The following is a 27,300-nucleotide window of genomic DNA, read 5'->3' as shown; positions in this document are numbered from 1 at the left end:
CATAAAACCTGTCATTCTGTACTTAAGGATGATCAAAGAACTTTTGGCTAAACTTGTTTTGCAAATTATGCCATCTATTGACTCCCGAATAAAAATCATAAGCCTTTGACATAATAATTGTATCCAATCTTTTCCAACAACAGTCCGGATTGAATACTCATTAAGTTTTTGCGAATAATTTATATGCGTTTTGATGATTATTATCGTGGAATAACAAAACAATTCAAACTTTGGGTAATGTTTAGTATTTTTGCACTTTGCAGTTTGCACACTAAATGTGATTATAATTATTACGATATAAGTATATAACACAATATTTTTACAGATGAATACATATATCCATCGTTTAATAATGTTTTTACATAGTTGGTTTCGATAGCGTCTCCCATAAGTTAACATACTGATATTAAAGTTTTATTTTAAGTTTCGGTTCTTGTTTACGGCTGTAAACTTACAAATTTATATTTTCAGTAACTTTCATAGACCATAGAAATCATTTTTTAATTTTCTTATTATTTTGGGGTGCATAGCATCTCCCCTGAATAGTATACTTAAAATTTTATTTAAGTATTTGTTATAGGGTCAGTTGATTAATTGTTAAAACAAATTACCGACATTTATATAATATCAAACACCACATAGGTATATGAGTGTATCGTACAGGTATCATGAAAAGCTGGTGATAAAATCAATAGTATTATAAAACATGCGAACATTGATGAATTATGTCAGCGACTTTTTAGTAGTTTTTCAATATTATCTATAGTATTTATAGTAGGTAGCTCTTTAATAATAAGGTACTATTCATAATTTCATTTTCTTTTACACTGTACAATTCTTGAGCGCTCTCTGACATTAGAACTGAAGCTTTTGTAAGTTATTAAAAGTATTTTTGTAATTATTTCCATTTCGGTAGCTTATAAACAAACTAAATTTAACACTAAGAGGTTTATTCAATTCCGTCTACCCATAACTATTTCGTATATTTCATCATTCATCATACATACCATATTGTATTTAAATGTTAGAAAAAAAATTTTAAATACTAAATACTAACAAAATATAATATTATGTAATATTATATTTCTGAATATTATTTTGTAAGAATATTTTCAAGGCCAAATGAAAAATGTTTAGGCTTAAATAAAATTTTAATCAAGCTTAATCGGTTTTTATTTTAGCCAAACGTAAGAAAATTATTGTTAAGATTTTATATATTTGTATAACCGTCGTCTAAAATAATTTTTCATCAACTATTTGCATGAGTTTAATACACACATACATATTCACTAGTATGCTGAATACTAATTTTACTATAATAGATCTCCATTAAGATTTTTGGGTGCATTAGTAGTCTGGCATTCAGCCCATAACATGATCCAGGTAAAATTTATTTAGATCTCTATATTTTGGTCCTACTTACTTTTAAAATTAATCTTAATGTACTCACCATTGCATAAATGACGCTGGCATAACATCCCGTTCTAAGCGACTGAAAACAACAGCAAGATTGGAGAATGGCCATAATATAGTGAAAAAGCGATTTGTTTCCTTTAAAATACACTGTGGCTAAACATTACTCCGAGCTGAATTGATTCTGTAAAGCAAAAATAAAATCTAAAATTATTATACCATTCGTGAAACATGTTTTACGATATTCACTAATTATAATATATAAAGGAATAAACAAATATTTCGACAATATTAACCTGTTTAAAAAAAAATGTTTTCTGCTAAGCTAAAATAATATTTCTACATTCGTTATAGTGTAGGTACTTTATACCTGCAGGACCGTTTAGTGTAGTAGCGAGTGTATAAATTATATTTCCATTGCTAGTCTGTCATATTATTATGATAGAGTCCCGGGGTTTAATGTAATCATAAATTGTTTTTAATAACCCTTAAATCTTTGAAACTCCCTGTTGTTAGTAGATTTAACGTACTCGTACTTTCATACATTTATTACAATTTTAAAAATAATTCACTTTTAAGCACTGGTGTTTTTTTTTGTTTAAAGTATTTACAATTAAATTAACATTTTAAGTTTTAAATTCCTACTAAAATCTGCTGTTCTATTATTATTATTATATATTACTAATGTTATTATTATTATTACTATTATTATTATTGTAAATTTCACAATCCACACTCATAATTAAATTAATAGTCAAGGAAAAATAAAATAAGGTTCCTAATGAGGCGTATAGAAATTATACCTGGATTGAACCTTGATGGGATTGAATTACAGAAGGTCTCAAACCAATTATAAGTATACTATTTGAGTTATGTATCATCAATTTTCGAACAATACAATATAGAGTATTCTATAATTCTGAATATTAGATCATAAAAAAATATCTAATTCTACGAATCAAGAGAATGTACGGCTAAATTAATATAAATGTATTCATCAGCAACCTAATTGTTTTCTCTCAAATATAATATAGTTGGACCTGTATTATAGTTATATTTTATTGTTTACATTATACTGAGTACATAAATAGATAGAAATTAACAATAATGTATTGTTTAGCTAATAGTTTATTTTTCGTTGTATACAACGAATAGTGACGAAAGCGCAGAAAATTTAATTAGTTCTCATTAAGTCATGATATAAATTCCAACCATCATTTTAATTATTTCGTTTATATGAAATCATATAAAAACAATTTTAATTTAATAATAATTTTTTTTACGAATGTTTAATGAATATAAATATTATTACTCTTGAATGAATTTTTAAATCTATGAATACAATATCATCGTTTACTAATAAATATATTAATATTATTTTATCATTAGTTTTAAAAATGAAGTATGTAATTTAAGTGTAAACGTGAATGATTTGCAATCGTTTAAAAAAAAATCTAAAATAAATGTAACTATAAGCTACATGTATTTACCAGTCATACCACAATCACCAACCAGCAACCAATGCATGTGTTAATATTTATTTTAAGGTAGGTGAAGCCCGAAGTATTCTGAAGATTAACAAAGACAATAGACATCACTCTCATCAAGGCACATCTCCAAAGAAACGACACTTGATTTCATAATCCCCTCCCCCCCAAAAAAAAACCAAAAATTGTAATCAAAAACTCTAATTGTTGATATTTACGAAATATTTCCTGTTCCTTTTTTTTCGAAGAGAAGAAAATCAATTTATACACCGCGCATCCACGCATGTACAATATGATGAATCAAAATACATTCGAAATGTGAATCCCTCCATAGAGGAAGTTATCCATTGGTCCACCACTCATAAGTTTAGATTATAGGTATATTATCTAGATGTGAAAATGAATACAATTTCGTTTTTATTTTGTCAGAAAATAAGTGTCACAATTCTGCGAGTGGGCTCATTCGGGGGTGAAGACATAATTTGAACTAAGAGGTTCAACGTTCAATGTACAAGTTTCGAGTGAAAAACGCAAAAGTCGTTTTGCAAGGTAATTTGCAGTTTTGACCCAAGGCGTATCACTATACCACTATACCAGTAATGATGCGAAGAATAATATTTTGAAACGCTTGAATAGGACGAATGTTTGAAGGTTACGGTCGGCATTCAGATATGAATACCACAGGATCCGTGTGATTTGTATTTATTGTATCTATAATAATAATATAATTCATCAAGCTTCAGTTACCTCTATATAGACCAAAAAAAAAAAAAACTGAGATCATCAACGCCGGCTCCCAAATCCGAAAACAATAAAATTGAATTATTAAAATACAGTTCATACTGCACTATAGGTATAGTATAACATGTTTAATTTAAACCTGACATTACCGAGGTGCACAGGTGTTCGACTAGTTGTAGCATGTGCGTAGGTGGCTCCTGATTGCCTAATAATACATATATGAATGTATAATCGTGTATTGGTCTTATCTATCAAACTATAACGATCGATGGCTGGTGGTGGTAGAGTTAGTATTGACTTTTGCCCCGTGTCATCATTTCGTTCTACAAAGTTCATTTATTTTTATATATTATTCTACAATACATTTTGGAATATTTAATTATATTATACCTATAACTTTATTTACAATTTTTAATTTTTAATGAATTTACTCACATTATTATTTGTTTTAAAGTAGATATATCGTCTTAATTTATGCACTGGTGTAATGATATTCAAATATAATCGATCTTAAAATATTATATTTACTAATTATAATCTATTCTATTATTTGTATATATTATTATTATTTTATTGAATAGTTTAAAGTTAGAATTTTAAATTTAAATATTATTACACTTAACTTAATTCAATGTCAACAAAATACTTTTAATTTAGTGTTACTATAGTGACATAATAAAAATAAATTAAAAAATATATTGACATAAGGTATTAACCACGTTGTGGTAAATAATATGAATTTTCATATGTTGTAACCCCTATTATGTTAACTGTATTATCTAATATAATATTACGCCGTATTCACTATAATTCCACAGTTGTGTCTAGAGATAATTATAAAATAAATTTGGCGTATAGGTACAACGGAATAGAATAATATATTTTAGAAAGAATAAAACCAAATAATAAATATAGTTCTAGGTCAAATCAATACGAAAATATAAAAAAAAAAGAGATTTCGTACCATTAAAACTTCAAATAAATCTTTCAATTTATTATAATATAAATAAATTAAATAAAAAGTGACGATGCGCGATGGTAAGATTACCGATAAAGGCGGTTCAAACACTGCAGTATTGACCTAAACTATAATTGTTGAGAGGAAAAGCACGTTTAATTTTATAAGCGTCGTAGTATTGAAAAATAAATTGTTGAAATCATAGATAAATACACGGAGTCACGAAGTCACTGCACATATTAACGTTAAATATATATATAACAAAACATAATTGTATAAGGAAGCTTAAGTGGTAAGCCAACAATAATAGTAAATTCGTTCATCTACGGTGTCTATGCACTTGAGGCTAAATGTGTAGAAAATATAGTTCAGTCTGAAATTGGTCAGTTTGATTGATTGCCGAAGAAAATAAATAAGAAAATAAAAGCATAAAAATAAAGTTTAGAATAATTATTATAAAAGTTTTCTATGTGCATAAAAAAACACCCTGCTAAGTTTAAATATAAATTTAAAGTTTAAAATCTTTCAAAAATGTAGGTACTGGAATTTAATTTAAATAGAAAATAAAAACATTGTTAACATGTATTGGTAATTTTGTTAGTTACACGAATAAAAAATATATAATATGCAGCATCTTTTTTCGGGTGATAAGTTTAACGTAATACACACATTATTTCAAAAACTATAGACATTATGGAAATTAGTCTTATGCATAATTTTAAGTCATTAAAAAACAAAATCTAGCTGAAACTAATATATTTTCACTGTTTGTTATAATTGTAATTTTTTAAATGTTTCACTTTTATATTGACACCAACTATTTTTAATTCCTTACTCCAAAGAAGAATATTTTTTAAAATACTTTATATACTCGTATGTATAATAGTCACATTTTTTACAAGCATCTCAGGAGTTATAACTTTAAATACTTAAACTCCTTATCAGCAATTAGATTTTTATAGATCGAAATACTCCGAATACTATTCAGCTAATAGAGTAAAAAACTCAAAAATATATAAATAACAATGACTAATAATAAAAAAATCAATATTTTCCAAAAATGTTATTTTGCAGAGACTCTATATAAATTATTATATAAATCTAATGAATAGATTAGGTTTGGTTAAAAAAGAAATATTTTAAAAACATATGTATTTTCTGAAATAATGAATGTCGTTCGTAAAATGGATCACTCCGTATACAATCATGAACTATTTTAATTTAAGTAGTTGAAACGGATGCTAATTTTTTTTTTGTATAGTATTAGAGAATAGCAAACAGGCAAATATAACAATAAAATTAAAATGTAATACTAATGAAACCATGTGTAAAATGACTGGGCTTATATTGCACGAGACCGTATTATAAATTTTTTAAATGTGTATTTAATTTATTTTGAATTAAAATTAAACACAATATGTCGTCTACATCGCGTTTATATAAATTATTTTCAAAGCGCATAATACATAAATTATGTAAATAATTTATTATTGTTATATTTTAGTTATTAATATGTAAATATGATATCACCTATGGGTTTTTACTTTTAGCATTATAACGATTTGTAATGTTATGTTACTCATTTTTCTGAATAGACACTCAACTTTAACGGTTAGATCATAATTGTATATTATAAAATGCAATATTACAAAACACATTTTTCACACGAATGCCATAATGCATATAGCTTTAAGTCAATAAGCATATCCCATAAATACCTATATACCTATATGACTATTCTGACCTTAATACAAATACTAATGCAATATGAAACCATATTTTGGATGTTATAAGTAATAATAGTTATAATTTTTAAATTGTTTAAAGTCTAGTATAACCATACATAATACAAACGCAACGCTGTGGTTAACCCGGGTCACAGCATTTTTTTTTTTAGACTTCATAGGAATGCGCCGGATCCTGTGAGTGATATATTTGGATGATATGTCTACAACTGATACATTGGTATGCCAAACTAATTAAAGTAGTGGGTATAGCCCCCCTCATCAATTGCAGGGAAAAGCTATGTGATACTATGACTAATAGTCTTAATTTCGATTTTTTAGTTATGCAACAAATGGGTCACTACAAATCAGTAAGTGGCTACAAGTTACTAAAGTTTTAAGTAATGACCATGGAAAATATTACAATTTATTATTCATAGATGCTCATAATTTCATTACTCGATTTACTCAACTTAGTATTTTACGCCATTGCCCGCATGGTGTCAAATCCTAAACGAATTATAGTCTGCCTTTAAAATGTGTACATAATAATATATCTACGAAAGTTCAAATACTAGCTAGATACATGAATTTAACCTTGTTGAATATTTAAGACCAAATACATTTTGAACTATTATTTTATAAAAATTATGGTTTTGTGAAGTCATATCACGCCGAGACGTTTTTGGAAAGTATATATTACATTCTTAAAAACAATTTTAGTCCAAGTAAAACATTTTGAAATTTAAAAAACAGAACATTTTAATTCCAAAAAATTACTATATAAACATCTATTTCATGAACTATACAATATTATATTGATATGATATGAATTGATCAACACAAAAAAAAATGCTACCTGGAGGAAAAGGTTAATAGAAAATAAATCAAAACACTCGTTACAATAATTATATGAAATATTATTATTAGTATTATTTTTAGTCGAGCAATGTCATTTAGTTTTTGAACATTTTCGGTCAAATTATAAGTTTTTATACCAATGCCAAGTCAAGCCACCTATAGATATGTATTTTATTTAAATAATAAAACTATGGCAAACAGAAAAAACTTGACTAGGATAATATTTTAACCCTTACAGAGTATAGACTGCAGTTTTTATGCAGTACCTATAAAAAATTGATTTGGGTGGTTTTATAAATGTGTCGTTATATTTTTTCCCGACATTTATGTATTTTTTTATAATTATAACACGTGCACATGTGTTCATTAATTTTGTCATTTATTATTACAATGTAAAAGCTTCACAGATTTATTGTTTTATGTTTATGTATTGCACCGGGCCATGAACGCGGTGAGTGCGGGCGAATTCTATTCTGACCATACTGTTCCTAGCCCGTGTTCCCGTAGAACACGGTGTAAAGCACATTATTCTAATAAATAATTAATAACGGACAAAAATTGATTAATATACAAGCCATCGGTGATGTTTTAACTCACGTATATAAATTGAATTGTTAACTTTTAAACAACACCGTTCCATTCTCGGTGGAAGCTTAAACTATAATTAAACGTCATCTGTATTCAAAAATTGAAATAACATTTGTTTACAAAAACCAAACAAAAAAATTAAATCAAAAGCCCGATTATTCTGATATTAACTATGTATAACTAAATTATATTTTTCGATTAAAAAAATGACTACTTAATAAAAATATTTCATACAGTTATTGCATACTGAGTGTTTTAACTTATTTTCCATTAACACTTTTCTCCGAGTAGTAAGAAACGGCATTTATTTTAGTGTTCATTAATTGAAGGGCACGGAAATTTTCACGAATTTTACAAAAAACAAAAATAGTTTGAATAACAATGTAATTCCCAACAACTTACATTTGAATACTTTCATGGTTTAGAATAATTACGATTGTTTATCCCCCGGCTCGTAAATAATAAAAGAAAAGTAAACAAACCGAACAATATTCGTCAGGAATCACTATGTTTTTAAGTTTTACTCTTGATTCATCAAGTCACGTGTACTCAAATATCGACTTTGGAATGGCTGTAATTCGTGTTATGCTGAATCCTGCAACTAAAATATTTTAACGATATCAGAGAAACCATTCGCATTAGACCCTTTATTGTCAAGGTTTACAAAACGAAACATAAACTTTACAACTATTTACCTTCATTAAGGTTTCTGGGTGAAATGTTAACATTTACCCTATTAATTATTCTTCTTATACCGTTTGAAATGTGGTGTTCGACGTGTTAATACAACTAGTAGGAACAAATTTACTTTGAAAAATTCTTTACCAACATTAATAGATTTTTAGCAGTCGGTTGGGACGAAGAAACAATTTACCATTTACAAATTACGTTATGTGGGTGCTATTTTTTATTTTCCTGAACACACTAAGCGCTTTATTAAACATGTGCCAAATATATTTCAACCGACAATTATAAATTATTGCGTTTTGAGTTGGTAAAAATTAAGCGAATTGTTTACTTTGAGAAAACAAAAATAAATTGCGTATAACGACTAAAAATGTAGTTTTACATTATCACTTGTCGATATGAAATTTTCAACATTTTATTGGGTACTTTTTAACATTATATTAGGTCATGAAAACTTTACGCTTAACATTTTTATACTTAGGCGTGGTGTGTTCGTATGTGTAGAGTAGTGGTGCTTCTCATATTGATGAACATAGTGTAATCCCCATTTCTGTTCACCGTTGGTATTAATATACTGGGAACTAATATAGTAATATGTAAAGCAGTGGAGTAGCCAGGGGATGTTTTGGGTGTTCAAACACAGCCACCGACTGTATCTATTCAAAAAATATATGCACTAAATACCTACTTCGGATTTCTCCAAAATATTTTGCCATAATATTATAACTCTGTTGATTCTATTTTATATTTGATGTTATTAGTATTAAGATCGATGACTATAGAGAGTGGGTAAAGCCCTCTTCCCATACTCATATATGTTATATAAAATATAAAATTGAAACAAAACTCTAAAAAAATCCTGGCTTCAAATCTAGTGTAAAGTAGGTATGTATGCGTACCTGTAGGTAATAGGTATGCGTATGCTAGTACCTTTTAATGACTTACTTAGTAGTTCCTTGTAACTGACGAATAGATTAAAGTACATGTAACAATATTGGGGTACGATAAAGGATTAATTTAATCAATTGTAATAATGTTGAATATTATATAGTTCTAAATCTTAATTAAAAACATAATGAAACATAATCATACTACATTCCTGAATTTCGGATCAGAACACAACTCATACTTATCATAAATTATAGCAGCGAGCACCTATACTTAGTGACTTTGTTTTCCTTTCAATGCATTTACGAATTCAATTTAATATTTATACAAATTAAATATTATAGCAATGATAATATTCTGAACCAGATTTAAACAACTATAAATAGGTTACTATACAATACTTTTTTTAAACAAAACAAAACCATTAAAATCGTTTAAAACATTTCAGTTGGCATGAAAAAGTTTTTTATGTCTTCAAGAAGCAAACATTCAAACATTTAACAATACTTGTGTGGGTAGTTTACGAATACCTGCAATAATTTTAAATTGTAATTTTCTATTGTTTTCTAAATGAGTATCCTAAAATCACTCGAAGAAAATAAATATTAGTTATCGAAATTTGATTTTCGTAAGTACATCGCCAAGCAAATATTTTGTTCGGAGGTCGTTAAGCTGGACTACCCGTAGAGAAGGACCAATTGCCTGAAAACAACGCCATAACTTATACTATATTATTATCTAAACTGAAAATGAGAATTATTCTCGAATACTCTGCTGTTTCACTAGACACAAAAAACGTTGACTAAGTAAAAAATCAAAATAATTATTACTCATTCAATAACATTGCATTAAACTTAAAAGATTTTTAAAAAAATGCTATTAATATACTTTAATAATTTTAAAAACAGTATAGGCACGGCGAATTTAACGAATCGCATTATCGTATTATTTTAACAAATACGTCATTATTTGTTATTGTAACAACTGACAATATAGATAGTACCTATCTAAATAATTATTTTAGGATTTCAAACAATTAGTGTTATATTATAAGGATTACATTTTATCAAAATACTATTGGCGTGTCCTGCAGATGAAGATTCACGATATCGTTATCTGAATACACTATGCCAATATAATATAAGTAATCAGCGTACTCACTCGGGTTAAGAATGCTAACTTTGAAAACTTCATATTTCGTGTTTAACATCCTTTGAAAAATTCTCACGGCACAATCCATTAGTAGTTAGATCAACAAAAGTTTAATACGCTTATCCGATAAATATGTAAGAAATGATACCCATTTATTCAGCCCAGACACGATAAGTATTAGGGGGCGCGTGAAACGTGATAAAAAACCTATATTATAGTGATCATTAAAAAATATTTAGAACTGATGATAAATAATAATGTATACCTAATCTACCTCCCATAGGTAGTAAAAGTCATGAGCAACTTCTGTTCGTATGTGTAATAGCATTTAGTAAAAAAACAAGTGCCCCTATAAGGGGGTTTGAAATGGCCAATTTGAATGTAAGCGATTGGATGACGTGGTGACAATACGACCTTGAATTAAGTACACCAAATGGCTATACATCGGGGTCGCGTGTTTTACGTATGAAGTTCTCTGCCAACTCGGTCTATAAATTGATTTTAAAAAAACGGGTTAATATATTTATGAACGGATTGTTCACTATATTCAGTTAAATCATGAGGAAGCATTTGAATCGTAAATTCCATTTGCAATTGTGATCAATAAATATTGAACACCTATGAAAATAACCATCCTCGGCTTGTTATCGTAATAAAATATGATCCCTTAAAAGCACACGATATAACAAAACACAGTCCACGGAGAATTAAGATAAAACACGACCGAACAAAACAACAATCAATTATTATGTTTAGGTGCACTATACAGGTGTAATTCGGAAAAAAATATTACTGTAATTAATGGGTTAAATGTAATGAAAATATTGTCAAACAACCGTCTCAATTTTCTGATTAATTACTAGGTACCTAAATCTTATTATATATATTTTCTGTTTGTCGCTTTTTATTGATTATTAATTATTACATCTTTTTTGTATTATTGTATATTCTTTCATTAACTCTTGTCACTAAATTTACTGTTCTAATATTTCATGTATTTAAATGTTTACTTGTAATGTAACCATTGGGCTATCAGCTTGTACTTTCGATAAATAAATAAATAAATAAATAAATATGAACTTTCATACTTAGGTAAATACAAAAATAGTAAGAAAAAAATCATTGATAAGGATAATTTTTTTCTAAAGAGCTTAATGTACATTTGTTCGTATAAGATAAAAATACGTAACTGGCAATCTAAACCCCTCAAAATTATGTAAAAAAATGAAAATTAAAAACAATAAAAATCGGGAAAATACCTCTAGTTCTGGTACCTGAATTATATTCATTTTTTTACTTATACCTTATGAATGGTGAAGTGAAATTTAACGAAATAATAAACGCAATTGATTTATAAATACAAATTAAAACTTTTAACGAAGCCTGAAAAATCATATCGCTATAATATTTAAACATTTTATAGTCAAGTTATTATTTTAAATTAAATTAATGTTACTTATTAGTGTTATAAATATTGTGATGATATAATATATTAGTAGCAGGCATTAATTCCAACAATCTCTAAATTAAATTTTATAAGTACAGTATATAACTTGAAGATTTTTGTTTTTTAATCAAATATTACAATTTTATAATTTATAAAGTACACATTATACTATACTTACGAGTATCATTCACACGTGTAACATAATATGGTCTAGACAATTATTAAAGGTATTGTATGTTACTTCTTTTTATAATCAACGAATTATTAATAATAAGGAATTTGACCAGTTGGAAATAAATGTAAAAAGTAAGTATACACAATATACATGTATGTAGGAGTTTTTGTTATGGCGTTATTTTTAGAACGATCTGTGTATTAATTTTTTTAGGTTATCGTGCAAACTACCAAAACTAATTTCTATTTTAAATGTTGAATGTCGAGTTAAAAATTATTATATAATTATAGAATCATAAAGTTGTTAATATTCAAGACATTCTTTAAATATAATATTATGGAGTAGGTATCTTAATTAATTTATGGATGTAGTTATTGTACAAATAATTTTAAATCTGCAATTCAGTTAGTCAAAATTATCTATATTGCAAATATTACAATATCAGGTAAAATAAAAAAATTGTTTTAATGCAAACAAAATTACAAAAAATGATTAATTTGCATAATACACAATTATTTTATATTCATATCTTCTTACCGGATACGGGGGGAAAAATGACGACAAATTTGACCGAAACAAAAAATAATAACAACTAAATGCGATTATTCGAACACATATTGTAAACACTAGCCAAAAACAAACATTAGTCAGCTACACATTGTTACATAGGTAGCTGCTAATATATTTATACGGGGTGATACATTTAACATACGGCACTCATAATTTCAGAAAACATACAAGTTTTTGAAAATATTCCTTTTTCGTAATTTTAAGTGGTTCTATTTTTGGAATAAATTATATTTTCTATCGAAATTGCTTTTTTTAGGGTTTGGTACTATTTTTAAAAACAGCATAAAATTTGAATTTTGTATTTCTAAGCTTAACATTTTTCGGAGTGTTTCGATCAACGAAAATCAAATTTCAGACAAGCATGGTTTATTGTTCATATGTAAGTATTTAAAGTCATCTAATTCGATGAGCTGAGTAGTGGACCAATATTTTTCGGGATACCCCTATACCACTCCACCCCTCTCATCTAAGCTTTAAACAATTTTAGATTTTTTTATGTCAAAGTATTACAAAAGAGGTTCTGCTTTGGAATAATAGGATTACAATTAATACAATAATAACGAGGAAAATATCGTTTTGTAACGACTCAAAACTGTGTTAAAGAATTATTTTCAAAAACTATTTATAGTTTACATGCGTCAAACGTACTACCCGGTATGTGGAGGTATGGGTACTTTAAATACAACACATCCGTTTCACGCGTCTCTGCTGAGCTCGTTGGCGTGATTCAGGGTCGTTTTTCTTTCGCTTTACAACAACGGACTGCATGTGAGGATAATTTATCGCTGAGCTTTATCTGTTTGGCTTAAAGGGTACATGCCTTATGGCAAGGGGAAATACTATGATGGTACAGTGATTCCCACGAGGGGATGTGTATAGCCAAGACACGTTTTAGTCGCCGCCTTTAAAATATAGTTGAGTTGTGGGCAAAGATATAAATTGTTCTATATACCGATGTCTCGTGTAGTGACGTTATATAAAATAATATTATTAGACCGTAGAAAGTTTCTATTTTAAAATATTTTTCAAAAATATTCAATACAAAATATTATTACATAATCGAACTCATCATCCTACATATTGTTGCAGACCATTTTAATAACCATAGTACTTTTTTGCGCATGCCGTTCTATTCGATGTACTATTTAATTCGGGAAAACTTTTAAAAATTTTCACATCGAAAATGCGCAGTGTTTAGGTTTCGTTTAAAAACTACCAAATTTCTGGAATATGATCTTTGGAAACTTTTAATTTCTGAAATTCAGCATCGCTACACACACACTATACATATATTCATATGATATTATACATATTATATCAGATACAGCGGAGATATACGATAATACGATGTTATTTCAAAAATCCAATCTGAGCTTTCGGAATTCGTCGATTCGATGATTATTCGCTGTGCTACATTATTATACTTTTTGTATATTATTCTATACTCGTCGTTCCTAAGAATCAAATGAATAAACATCCGATGCGCGTTATTGAGTTAATATATTAAAATATATTGCAGTGTATATTATAATTTTTATTATTTTTTTGTTTTTATTTTCATTATTATTTGCATTTGTTCATTAATTATTTGGCTCACGGACGATCAACTATAGAATACCTCCTCATGATTTATGGAGGATACCTGACATCGTTTCGAACCCTTGCTATTTTAACCCCACTGAATTTTTGTTTTCTTTCTTGAACTGCAAATCCAATCAGCATTGTTGGATAATAAATAATAATTTCAAATGTGTAAAGTGCAATTCTCATTAATATTGTGATACTAAATTTTACGTGTGAGAAAAAAACACATGAAAAGTACCATTGACCTATTTTTAAGCTTTTTAATTAAGTTGAAACAAATTGTATAATTACAAATGTACTATTGATAGACCGCGACATTCGAGACTTGAAAAACGTATTTTAGTGTCACCAATGTCACGAATGTCGCTGCAATGTAATTTGACATTATCATGTAGGTACAGGTTAGCATTTTCAAACAGAACTAATTTATTTTTAAATCTGTTTTTGATGTAAACATATGTGGTAGGTATTTGTGTGGCTGAAATATTGGATAGGCTTTCAAAATGTCACTTAACGAATAAAAAAATAACAATAATTAATTATGCTGTGGTATTAGTTTCAAACAAAACGTTCGGATCAACTAAAACTTGACGAATACGTTGCACGAATTGAGTTAAAAAAATGTATTTTTTATTTTATGTACGTTTATGTGAAAGTAGATACACAATTTATACAACAACAATAATATGTCGTAAATATAGGAAATATTATTATTATTTTTTTTTATAAAGGAAAGGTAATTTGCGGCACTTATTCCATGAGCCATCATTTGAATAATTTAAATGTAATCCCATTAAATTATCCGGAGCTTTACAAAAATATTTATTTAATGCACATTTCTAATCAAATAGGAATGAAAAAAGCAAATTCGTTTTCACAAAGCATTTTTATAATGGGGAAAAAAACCGTTAGGGATATATATCTACTTTTAAGTTCTATTATTCATTTATTTGTATAACACTTTAAGACTAAGAACTAAATTCTTGCGATAAAATGTGGCAAGAGTTTATTTTGTTATATTAACAGTATAATATTCGTACGAATAACGATATACAACGACTAAGATTATTGTTTAATAATAAAAAAATTGGAATTATTTCATGATGAAAAAAAGAACTATGCAACAAAGTTTATTTAATTTTAAATTAATATAAAATCCCGATTCATACCAAGTTGCATTTCAATTTTTATATTATGCTCTTTTTTCAATTATATAATCTTGAACTGTAATATTATTATATAATAACATGAGTATGCATTAAATATTATAGAAATATTTTTTTTTTTCATTTTGTGATACTATTTTAATATGGGTTTTAATCATTATAGAACACAATTCTGTTTATGACTATGTTAAAACTTACACAAGCTTAAAATTATAGAAAAAAACTATTATTTATAAATTATATTATACAATGAAATAGTCCACTCAAAACGATTTTTCTAAACGTGTTCTAGCGACTACCATACCGAAACATTCTCAAATTTTATCCATCTTACTGCCTTATTATTATTTTTCTATTTTTCAATTATATTAGTTTATTTATAAACTGCCGATTCGCATACAAAGCCTGTACATCTATTCTATTAAACCAACAAATTGAAAAGAAAAGCGTTAACTTTACACACCACCTACGCTCAAAATCATTTTTCGTTTGTAGTGCTTTATCATTGAATTCAGATTTAATAAATTCACTACAGTGACCAATAATTGAGTTATACGTAATTTTCTGAAGTCAAGCAAGCTTATAAATAAAAAAAAAGAAGAAAAAAACCTATTTGATGAAGAGATACCTTGGCACCTATGATACAGCAGAACGACTTCCCTGGGTTTTATTTTTATAATTTATCATAACTATATTTTCATTTCAGTCAACAGCTAAATACTGGTTATTGGATAGGATACTATTTTTCCAGATAATATATGAAAGATGACTGTCTTCAATAGTCATATTAATTGAATAATCGTCATATTTTACAGGATTATCTTGACTGTATGGCTACATATTATGTTGTACTTCGTAGCGATGAAGTTAAAATATGAATTTTTCATCGACCAAACAGAATGTCACAATATGATACGAAGGTAATATATTTATTACTCGCGTTACCCTAGATATTGTATTTTATACATTGAAATCAAATATTAAATTATATCATCTATAATTAATAATAAATCTAAAATTAATAAAAAATATTCTTAATTAAATAAAAATCCAAATTGAATAAAAAATATTCTTATTTGATTAAATGCCTAAATTAATAAAAAAAATGTATGTTATTAAATTAACTTAAATTAATAAAAAATGTAATTATAAAAATCCATAACTAATGAACAATTTAATTTAATAAAAAAAAATCTAAAATGAATAATAAATATTCTTAATTTAAAATCCTAGTTGAATATAAATGTTTGATACCAGGTTCGAATGCGTAGGTGAATAAAGATGGTCCATGCAAAATTCTAAGTTCCTGGGTTAATGTGGGGGGCTAAAGTGAAGTTGGCCATCCAGGGAAAAAATTTTTTCTGAGGAAACCAAAACCATGCAAATTCTAAAAACTTTATAGCAAATTCGAGCAAATAAATAGCAATTTTTCTAAAGTGGTTTGAAGTTCCTGGATTAAAGTAAGGGGAGGACAACTTCACGCACTTAAATTGTATACGTAAAATTTATCCTAAAAATTCAAATACATTTTGCTTTATCGTTAAAATAATAATAAAAAAAACCTACAAAGAAATATAACACAGTCTGTGTAATGTGTAAGATGGGTGTCTAGATTAATGGCTTTTTTCATGTTTTTACAAGACGCGACGTAAGTATAAAGCATTATAATATCATTATTATTGCAAGAGATCGCGTATAGATCTTTTTCTCAACAATGACTAGATGTATACCCATAAAGGTACAAGGAGCTATGCATTTCTATGTCATAATGTAATAAAATACTTTTATCTTGTGAATAAAACGGAATAAAAGTTTAACTGACGTGCGGTCCTTTAAAAAGTAAAAATAAAATAAAAAACGATGTGACCTCTTCTATTCGTTTATCTTAGAGTCCATCTCACGGGTATAAAACGAAACTCAATACTATAGCTCTTTAAAAAAAAAAATATATATATAGATGGGTATAGCTTATAGGTAAATAAAAAAAAAAATGAAGTAAAACTGTCACTGAGCTACTCGGTATATAGTACATATAGTTAGAAGTGCGCTAAGCTCTACACAGTACACGTAAATAAAATGTACAACAAAAAATTGTGTGATGTATTTGATCTCGAAATTTCAATTAATTTTGTTTCAAAAAACTACAATCAGTATAATAATTTTTGTTTGTATAAAATAATTAAATGTGTATTCAAGTAGTTAAAGTGATGAAAAAGAAATTATTTTTACCCTCTTATAAATATTGGCTTTATTCATTTTTTTTTTTATATACATAAACGTTTGGAAAATTATTTTTTTCCATTCTTTCAGCCCCGAACAAATATTCATAACCATAGCGCAAATATTTAATTTTCGAATTATTCGAACTTCAATTTATATATACGTACTATTATTATGATATTATAATATCTGAAACATTTTTAATTTAATTTAATCAATATTAGTTTTGTCTGGTACACTCGATGAATTAACAATGTTATAATGTATCTAGTTGTAGTTTTATTAATGCATAGTTCACATTATTATATTTGAAAAATACTAGTATTATTCTACTCGATAATGATTTCGTACAGAAGTTTCAAGTTACGGGAAGAACCTACAAAAATTCTCCTACTTAACTTAACATTACAATGTGTATCAAATATCAGGTGAATGTATGCGTTGGCCATAGGTGGAAACCGGGGAGGCCTAGCTCCCCAAATATCCCATTAATACCCATACCAAAAAACAAAATTTACAATTTTTTAGTCATGTGAAATCGAAGCCAGTTTCTCACATTGATGTTAAACATATTAGCCTATCATATTTGTAAGGCTTATTATATGAGTGTCGATCTAAGTCATGTTTTATTTCGTTGGTTTTTCGACAATCTTGTACCGGTCTGTAAGCACTAATTATTAGCTTAGGTACTACACATTGTCTGTTCGCTTTAGAGGTGATAATTCATTTACCATGTATACTAGTTAGCGTATCATTAACTTAAAATTAATCTATATTTATAACCAAAACAATATTAGTTTGATGGCAGATATTGATTTTATACTGCGCGTTGCGACTAGTGGACTATAGTTGTGTAAACTAAAAGCCCATAAACTCGGAGGAAAAATAAATATCTTAAATAATGCTTGTCTCATGGGATTTTTAGTGGATGTCCCAAGAGTAAGTTGGTAGGCTCTAGTTCAGTAAAACTCGTATTCTCCAATCTGAGAAGGTTAGGTTTAAAATTGTATATAATATTCAGGAGTCGAAACTAGAGTAATTTATCTAGCTATTTGTCTAATAGGAAAAAAAACCCCAAGAAAACTTGAAAAATAGTATTATTTATTATAATAATTCAGACTGCACTTCAAACATCATTAAGTACTTACCTAATCAGAGTTTCTATTTCCGACAAGTCTAAAATATGTAAGTATAAATTTGAAAAATTAATTAGGTTAAATAATTATCACAAGAAAAATAAATAATACCGAAAGAACTATAAACTACTATACTATATTTTAATAATGGTATAAAAATGTTTATTTTTTAATAATAATATTAGTTTATTCATTTCATTCATTTTCGTTACATAAAAACATTTATTCACCGATAAAATCATATGACTGCAGAATGTAAAATAATATAATCTTATTACATATTTATGTTTAATACCTAAATAACCCTAACCTACTAACATATACTTATTGTGCTTGGAATTAGAGTGTATTTTTCAAATATAAAAAAAATAAATGATAATATTAATAAAAATAACAGATGAGTTACTGTAGGAATTAGGTACGTTGTGCATAAGTACTTAAAACTTGTATGTTGGGACAGTCGCTATTTGAATACATTATTCTTAATTTAAAACACTTCGTTTGATTTCTTAAATACTTACTTTCAATCGTAAAATAAAAAATAAGTAATAACAATGATAATAATATTTCATCAATAAAATAGAAATATTAAGAACTTGGACATTACATTTTTTCATAGGAAAAGCTATTAGTTTAAAATAATGTCATTGATGTATTTAAATAGCTCTTAATATTAAAAATAGGCCGGTCAAGTACACAGCACACCCGACTATTTCAAATAATAAGTCGTCGATGATTTAAATATTTCGTATACGCAGAATAAATTTAAAACGTTTTTAAATTTATTGCCTTCTTCGATTTGTTTTAGTTCCGAAAAATTGAAATTTAAAATAATTGTATTATTAATTGTTACATTTGCGAATAGTATTAAAATATTAATAGGTATTCGTAATATACAAGTGCGTTTAAATCTATTTTTTATGCATAACGACTTACGGGAACATGTTAAAATCGAAAAAAAAACAGGAAATTAAATTATAACTAAACTAGACGGGTATATGAGGATATTTGATCGAACTAGATCATGATGGAAAGTAAATTATATTATGCAAAAATGTAGAAATAAAAACTATCGAACAATAAAAATTATAATATTCGTTTGAATTATTAACATCAAAGTCATTGTAAAGAATGATTTAAAATAATTATAACTCATATTAATTGGTCAAAAATGGTAATGGTTAATGAATAATTATTGAGCAAATAAATACTCTAATTTTCAGGTGCCTATAGCGACAGCCGTGCTCAACTGGTGCTCACAAATCTCGAATATACTCGAATGTAATTTATACATATGAGTATTAAGTGCGTATAAAATGTCGTTCAAGTGGTTAATCGGTACTACTTTTTTTTTGCCGTGAGATAAATAATAACACAAAGTAAGTTTCTACAGTATCTTCAGTGAAAGTATTCCTTTTTTTTTTGAGAACTTAAGGTTTCGAATTGTATTAATTGAAGTTGCGATGAAGTACCTGTTGAGTAAGTCCCCCATTGAAAGTAAATGACGATGCTGTAGCTAAATTGTCACAAAATTAAAAAATAAGTATAAGCTACGTTATATAGAAACACTCTTTCTGTGAGGATGCGTTTATGTTCGAGTAATATAGGTAACTATTATTGATTAATGATTGAACAACTTTGAATATGTTTTTAAATTTACATGATTTTCTGGAAATAATATTAATGTTAATGTGAGTAAAAATGAGCTAAGCTTAGAATTGATTAATAATCGAAATAATAAAAAAACCGAACATAATTTATAATAATTTGTTTAGTTCTAAAATGTAAAGAGTTTTTTTTTCTAAACGATCCTATAGACCTATAGTATCATGTGAATGTTAAAAGTTTTAAGCTTATGAAATCTTAAATTTTGAGTTTCCAGAATAGTTTGATAGTGAGTTTCGAAATAAAATACTTACAAAAAAAAATATTTACCAAAATTGTGTGTTTTTTGTGTATACATTGTACACAGAGTTTTATTAGTTTTACTGAGTAGCGGCCATACATTATTATTGCTGTGGTCTGTAAAGGACACCATATTGTCAATAAAAGTATTCAAATCATATAAGTGCGTTCACCCTTTGTAAACAATTTAAGAACAGTTTTTCTTCACAAAAAAAAAAAATAATAATAAAAAGGATAACTTTGAGCTATCTAAGAATATTGGCTCAACGCTTGCTTTATCATATGCCCAGCCATTGACGAAAATCAAAAAGAAAGTATTCAAACAGAAATGAAATACCAAAATACACAAAAAAAATGTACACTCTGGAATATTTTCTTTATTTCTTATCTAAAAATATTTAATAATAGTAATGATATTATAATCACTATTCACTACCATTTTAGATCCTGAACGGAGCGATAGGCGTAAAGGTCATACAGACATATATTATGATTTTCTTGTGTACATCTGCCATCACCTTTTGGAGCAGTGAAAATACTTTAGTCTTCAACTCTGAGGATGGTTTTTGGTAGGAAATTGTATCTAGTGAGTCCTTTTGGAGGGGTCGAGAACAAAAACCAACAGTAATTTTCTTAAGAATAAGATAGAACGAAAAAAAATATGACAAAATGGTAATATATTTTACTCAGCACTAATTTTTGAGAATTTCGATTTCATTTTGTTGGAACTCAAAAACGAATAACTGCATAGATCATGAATATTTACTAGTAATAGAGAAAATATAATATTTTAAATATCTCTATGGAAATATGAACAGATTGTCTCCACTCAGAATCGTTTTTCAATATTCATAATATACAATTATATATTGTTATGATAAAAATAAAAAATAAAATTCCATTGTGCTGACCTACTAAATGACAAGATACATTCGATAACTACTATACAGCGAATCGAGTCCCTTAGTTTTTCTACATTGCTATTGCTTTTCACTATATCTTAGAAATTAAATAAAAGTATTGTTTGATGCTCAGTTGAAAAATTACAAGGAACGTCAGAACGATAATAATTAAATCAAATCGGGTAATCAGTAGTATTATTATACTATATATTTTAATAGAAAGTGTTCAGATATACTATTTGTGTTATGCCGACTTTATGAAATTTTCAGTCTTAATAACTTGAAAGTTCAAATCTTGCGTGACAGCTTGTATGTATATTAAAATTATTATAATGTAAACAATTTCAGAAAGCATTTTATGTTTTGAAAAAGCAAGAAAGAAAATAATATAATCCATAAAAATTTCATATTGTTATCATTTACTACATTGCTTTTTGAATTGCCTACTGAAATCGCAGCATTTGTAGAGTTATATTGTTACAGAAACAACAAAAATTGCATTCATCATCTTATTACAATATCAGAAGTTTCTATCGTACAAGATGTTACAAGATTATTCATTAACCCTACACAGATAATGCTAAACATCTCAGTAGTTTACTTGTTGTTTGGTATACTAAATCAAGCATTATTTAAATGAGCCTCGATAGAAATAATAGCGGACATTAAAATACACAGTCCTCATAATATAACAATATGGGTTTGTAATTGTTATTTATCGATGTGATCTCAGACAAAAAAAATGTAAGTACCTACGACCTTGATCGATTTTTAGAGGCAGCACTTTGGTGAACTCATTCGTGATGGCATAACCTTAGTCCTATATCTACATAGTATAAAAATAGAAATCAGCGTTTAACAGGTAATGAATAATGCATTTGGATGTCTTTCAGAATTATTCCCGAAGACATTTTTAGCCATAAAAGGTATGTTGTTAACGTTTCACGAACCGAGGATTCCCATTCAGAGCCAAATGCTTATGATTTGATCGTCTTGGTTATAAACGAAAACATTTAAAAAATATGTTCTATTTACTTTTATACCTACTTATATATTAAAATAAAAATTACTCGGATGAACTTGAAATTTAAATATTCGTTCGATCCATTTATTGTCGTATTGTGAACACACTCGGAACGACTTAAGATCCCCACAAAAAAGTTAATAAAAAATAATTTTTATAATGCACACGATATTATACTAAACACAACTACTATATCTATAATAAACTAATCTAATTTTCAAACGTGTTTAACAACCAACATAAATTATTGGTAAATAATACCTAAGAATTATTTTAAAATCGATAAATGTAGAGTAGATTTTAGGTAAGACTATATATTATTATCTTAATAGTTGGACTCAAGTCGGTAGTTAACTGTTCGTATTTAATTTAATATTAGAATAATAATGTGTTATTACAGTTTTTTTCGAACGAAAATGACATTATTTAGTTTTGACTTTTGTGTTTACGTTTTAAGATTGTTTATTATAAAAATAAAGTTAAAAATTTCATCAAACCACTTTCATACATACTTTTTGATAAAACATTTTTGGAGAGAACCCAAATTATTCTTGGTCTAATTAATTGGATTTTTTTAACTTAATAAAAACATTTTAAAAATGTAAATAAGTATTTAAACAAAAATATGTGAAGAAGACATTAAATTTGAACTTTTCTGCTACTAGTTAAGATTTTATCTTCAGAATAAATATCTATAGATGTCCATAGACATTATTTATCCTATTTTTTGGCTACATATAAATACTTTTCATAGATACTCGAACAATATTTATAAAATAACTGACTGTTTTTCATGTAATTATTATGATTTCAATTCATTTAATTTTTTGATGAAGCAGTATACAAATAAATAAATTATGTATCTCTGTATTTCATTACATATGTTGCTTATTAAGATGAAAATAAAATTTCAATTTTTAACACGTGGATTTAACAATACTAACACAATTTAACCATGTTGAAAAGTTATGTACTGCAATTACAATTATTATTACGATTATTAGTTCAAAAATATTTTCATTAAAAATCCTTTATATTTATATTCAAATTGCACTTATACCTAAATTAAATAATATATTATTATTTTATTTAAATCGTTATAATTACGCATACAGATGCCAGTGGTAGCAGTGACAAAATCAAAACTATCACATTAAATTTGACTAATAGAGGATAAAAAAAATATCTTAATTATATTATGTTATCCCCTATAAATCAAACCTCCGTCTGGCTAAATTGAATTTACTGTTCAGATGTTTACAAATTTTAGATGACAGTTTTACTTAAATTGGACCATTTTAATGGCAAGTTAAGTTGATTATACTGCATTAAAAATGTTCAAGGAACGTAATTATTTGTGACACTATTATTACATATAATTCTGTTATTCCATCAGATCAACTAACTTAACATTTTTTTTTTTTTAATATATAGGTGGATAAATATTATTATTATTCAAGATGTTACATAGAATTAAGGTAAAAAATGTAAGTATTATTGATTGTTAAATTTTCCAAATCGAATTTATTAATCCTCATCAATATATTTTATTCGAAAACATTTTTAAAAAATCCGACCATAAAGTTGAATAAATCCACTTTTACCTATATTATAATAATTGTAATATTTGTGGAAAATATGTTTACTACGAATACATTTTTTAATTTCTATTAATTTGAAAGGTCAGAAACTATAAAATGTTTGTATTAAAAAAAAATCATTCTTGTATCACTTAACTCAAATATAGATTACACAACGTACTAAATAGTGTATCAACTGCGATGGCACTTCTAAGCACAGTTTTAGTATTATAATACTGACTACTTTAAAAGTATTAAACTAAAAGCTATTTAAAAATAAAAAATTATTATATGATTATGAAAATGAATACTCATAGTTTTGTTTTTTAAGGGGGAGCAGGAGATATTTTTAAATTGGCTTTTCTGCGCTAACTCTACATTTTCGTATTATCTTTCCCACGATGAATATATATGATAACAAAATACCTTCGACGACTCGTAATTCTGCAGTTTCAGTTGCCACTCCACGAGTATTACTTGAATTTGAGGTGATCAAAAGGTTAAAGGAAGCGGCCGTTTTTGGAGTCCACATATTATGTGATTTACAAAAAAAAAATTATATTTTTATAAATAGTTTAGTGGTACACTTAGTGTGATATATTTATACCTTTTTTCATAAACATTAGAGTTATTACATAATGTAAAAAAAAAAACAAAAACTAATTTGATATAAAATTAATACAATTACAGTCATTATAATATTAGTAATCCAATGGTCACGTCATCGAGGCTTTCTTCTTTAATAAAAAAATAATAATAATAAAAATAATATAAAGTTATAGTATTTGACGTCCACCATAATGGACACACACCAACTGATGTGGTAACAACTATTGTGGCAACATAATATTAGTAGCGATAATAATATGTAACCATGCTAAATATTGAATGATGGTATCTACTATCTACTATAATTGTTTTAATACTTTGTTATTCAATACTCTAACCTATTTTTTTTTTTAATACATGATAAATACAATGAAGATAAATAAGGATTTCCTTCGAGATTTAAAATGTTTAAAACTTTTTCTAACAATTCCCACTAACGCAACAGGAACACAGTATCGATCGTATATTGTGAAAGTAGTTTTTGATGTTTATGGAGCCTGAAAACTTAGAACCGCTATGGGCCAAGAACATCGACTTATTATTATAATATAGTTTGGCTCTACTACAAATCGAAAAAAAAATGATCTTATTGACAGAGAAAAAGTTGTCAACCAGTTCAATAGATATGTCTGTGCAGTTTCTAGGCGTCGCATAGCTTAACTTTAGTATGATAATATTATAGTTATTTATACATATTATTCTATACTCGCATATCATTTAAAATTTGAAAATTTAATTATTTATAATTTTTTCATTTTTGTTCACAACAATATTGTATTTACGCGTAAAATATTATGCACAATCTAAATTGAAAAATATTTTAAATAATATTGAAACAATTGCATTGTCACATTAAGCATAATGATAAGGAATAAACTATTTTTGAAAAAAGAAGATTGTCAGCGATCGAAGGGAAACGCGTGGTCATTCACAAATATATTACTCAATTCTTTTTTTTATATACGTCAAAAACAGTTTTCAAAAATATAAAATTGTATAAGTAGGTAGTAATTAAAAAAAAAATGTTCTTAATTTAATATCACGAAAAATTACTAAATGATAAATTGGTATTCTAATAATTGATAACAATATGGTAAAGTTTATAAAATTTGAGTTGTGAACTAAATTGTTCGAGCATAGATGATAGTCTTTAATCTTTATTATCAATGATTATACGTGATAATATAGAACAAAATTATACAATACTGTCGTAAAAACGTATTGTTGTATTTTTTTTACAGTTAAAGTTGAAAGATAGACCACCCATCACAGGCGTAACTAGGCCTCTATAACGTGGAGTGCTGTAACTGTAAATGCCTCACAGATTCTCCACACACTCATTACTTCTAAATTAAATAATCTTATAAATTATAAACCCATACAATAACCGATCGAAATTGTATACACATTTTAACACACTTCATATAAATAATAAAGCATAATAGGTATATTATACTTATAAAACTCTTTTTACTCATAATATATTAAAGTGTGACTATGAAATTATGATAATTAAATAAAATTTAAGAAGGTTTATTGTTAAATGTAATACACTGCCCACCACAGCGTTAATTTACACTCAGCTTTTTGATGTGACCCATTGGCTTATAATTACTCGTAACCAATTCATTTCTCGGTAATGTGCATCTTAATGCTAAATCTTCTAACAATTATAACTTATAAGAAGATTTGATAGTTTATAACGAATTGATATTATGACTAAAGTCATACGCACCATAGTTATGAACAAAGTTTTTTTTAATTGTTTGCCGGTAAATATTTAATAATTTAAAAACATAAAATTGATGGTATTTCACTATGATAATAAAATTTAGACGTACTTATACCTAAAAAAAAAAAAAAAAACAAGAGGCGCTAAATTTGGACCCGGAGGTGCTTAAGATTCCTTTGCACCAACGGGGCCCACTAAGTTTATGGTGTCCCGGGGCCCAATTGGTCATTATTCCGGCCTCGGGTTTTCACACCTGATGCTGAAATTTGATGGAATTAAGGCAACGCGTCTTATAACGGTGTATTATATACCTGTGTGGTCGTGTGCGATGCGTCGCAATCGGACATCGGATGATGACGGCGGCGGCGGCGGCGGTGTCCACACGCTCGTCTGTCGTGGCCGACACGACGTGTGTGCGGCGGCGTGGTCGCGTTTTATGAGGCCGGCGACGACGGACGACCACCAGTGCACCGGTGCGCCGCTGTCGACGCGTTGTCGTCGAATGATAACAATAGAAAAACGACGTCGGCGGCTGCGGTGGCGGTGGTGACGTTAGCGGTGGCGTTAGTGGTGGCGACGGTGGTGGTGGCGACGGTGACGGTGGCTGTGGCAGGACACCGCATCCTTTGCGGCGATACACACGTGACTGTGCCGGGCGCGCAGGATGCGACCGGCGAACGTTTCGGCGCGCATGGCCACGCGGACCGACTACGACGCCGCCGCCGCCGCCGCCGAGACAGCGATACGTCGC

At 27.6% G+C, this 27,300-nt stretch overlaps 1 long non-coding RNA gene across 1 annotated transcript; it reads right to left on the bottom strand.

The window, feature by feature from the left end:
• Positions 1–1,449: 1,449 nt before the first annotated feature.
• On the bottom strand, positions 1,450–27,300 carry LOC111041348. Its single transcript, XR_002605317.1, has 2 exons — positions 26,861–27,300; positions 1,450–1,597 (listed from the first exon to the last, which is right to left on the bottom strand). It is a non-coding gene; the product is annotated as an uncharacterized LOC111041348 (long non-coding RNA).

The sequence above is a fragment of the Myzus persicae genome, unplaced genomic scaffold, assembly GCF_001856785.1.
Source record: "Myzus persicae strain clone G006 unplaced genomic scaffold, MPER_G0061.0, whole genome shotgun sequence".
In the NCBI taxonomy this organism is placed as follows: domain Eukaryota; kingdom Metazoa; phylum Arthropoda; class Insecta; order Hemiptera; family Aphididae; genus Myzus; species Myzus persicae.
Note: the sequence above shows the minus strand (reverse complement) of the source record. Positions and strands in the feature narration are given on the sequence as shown.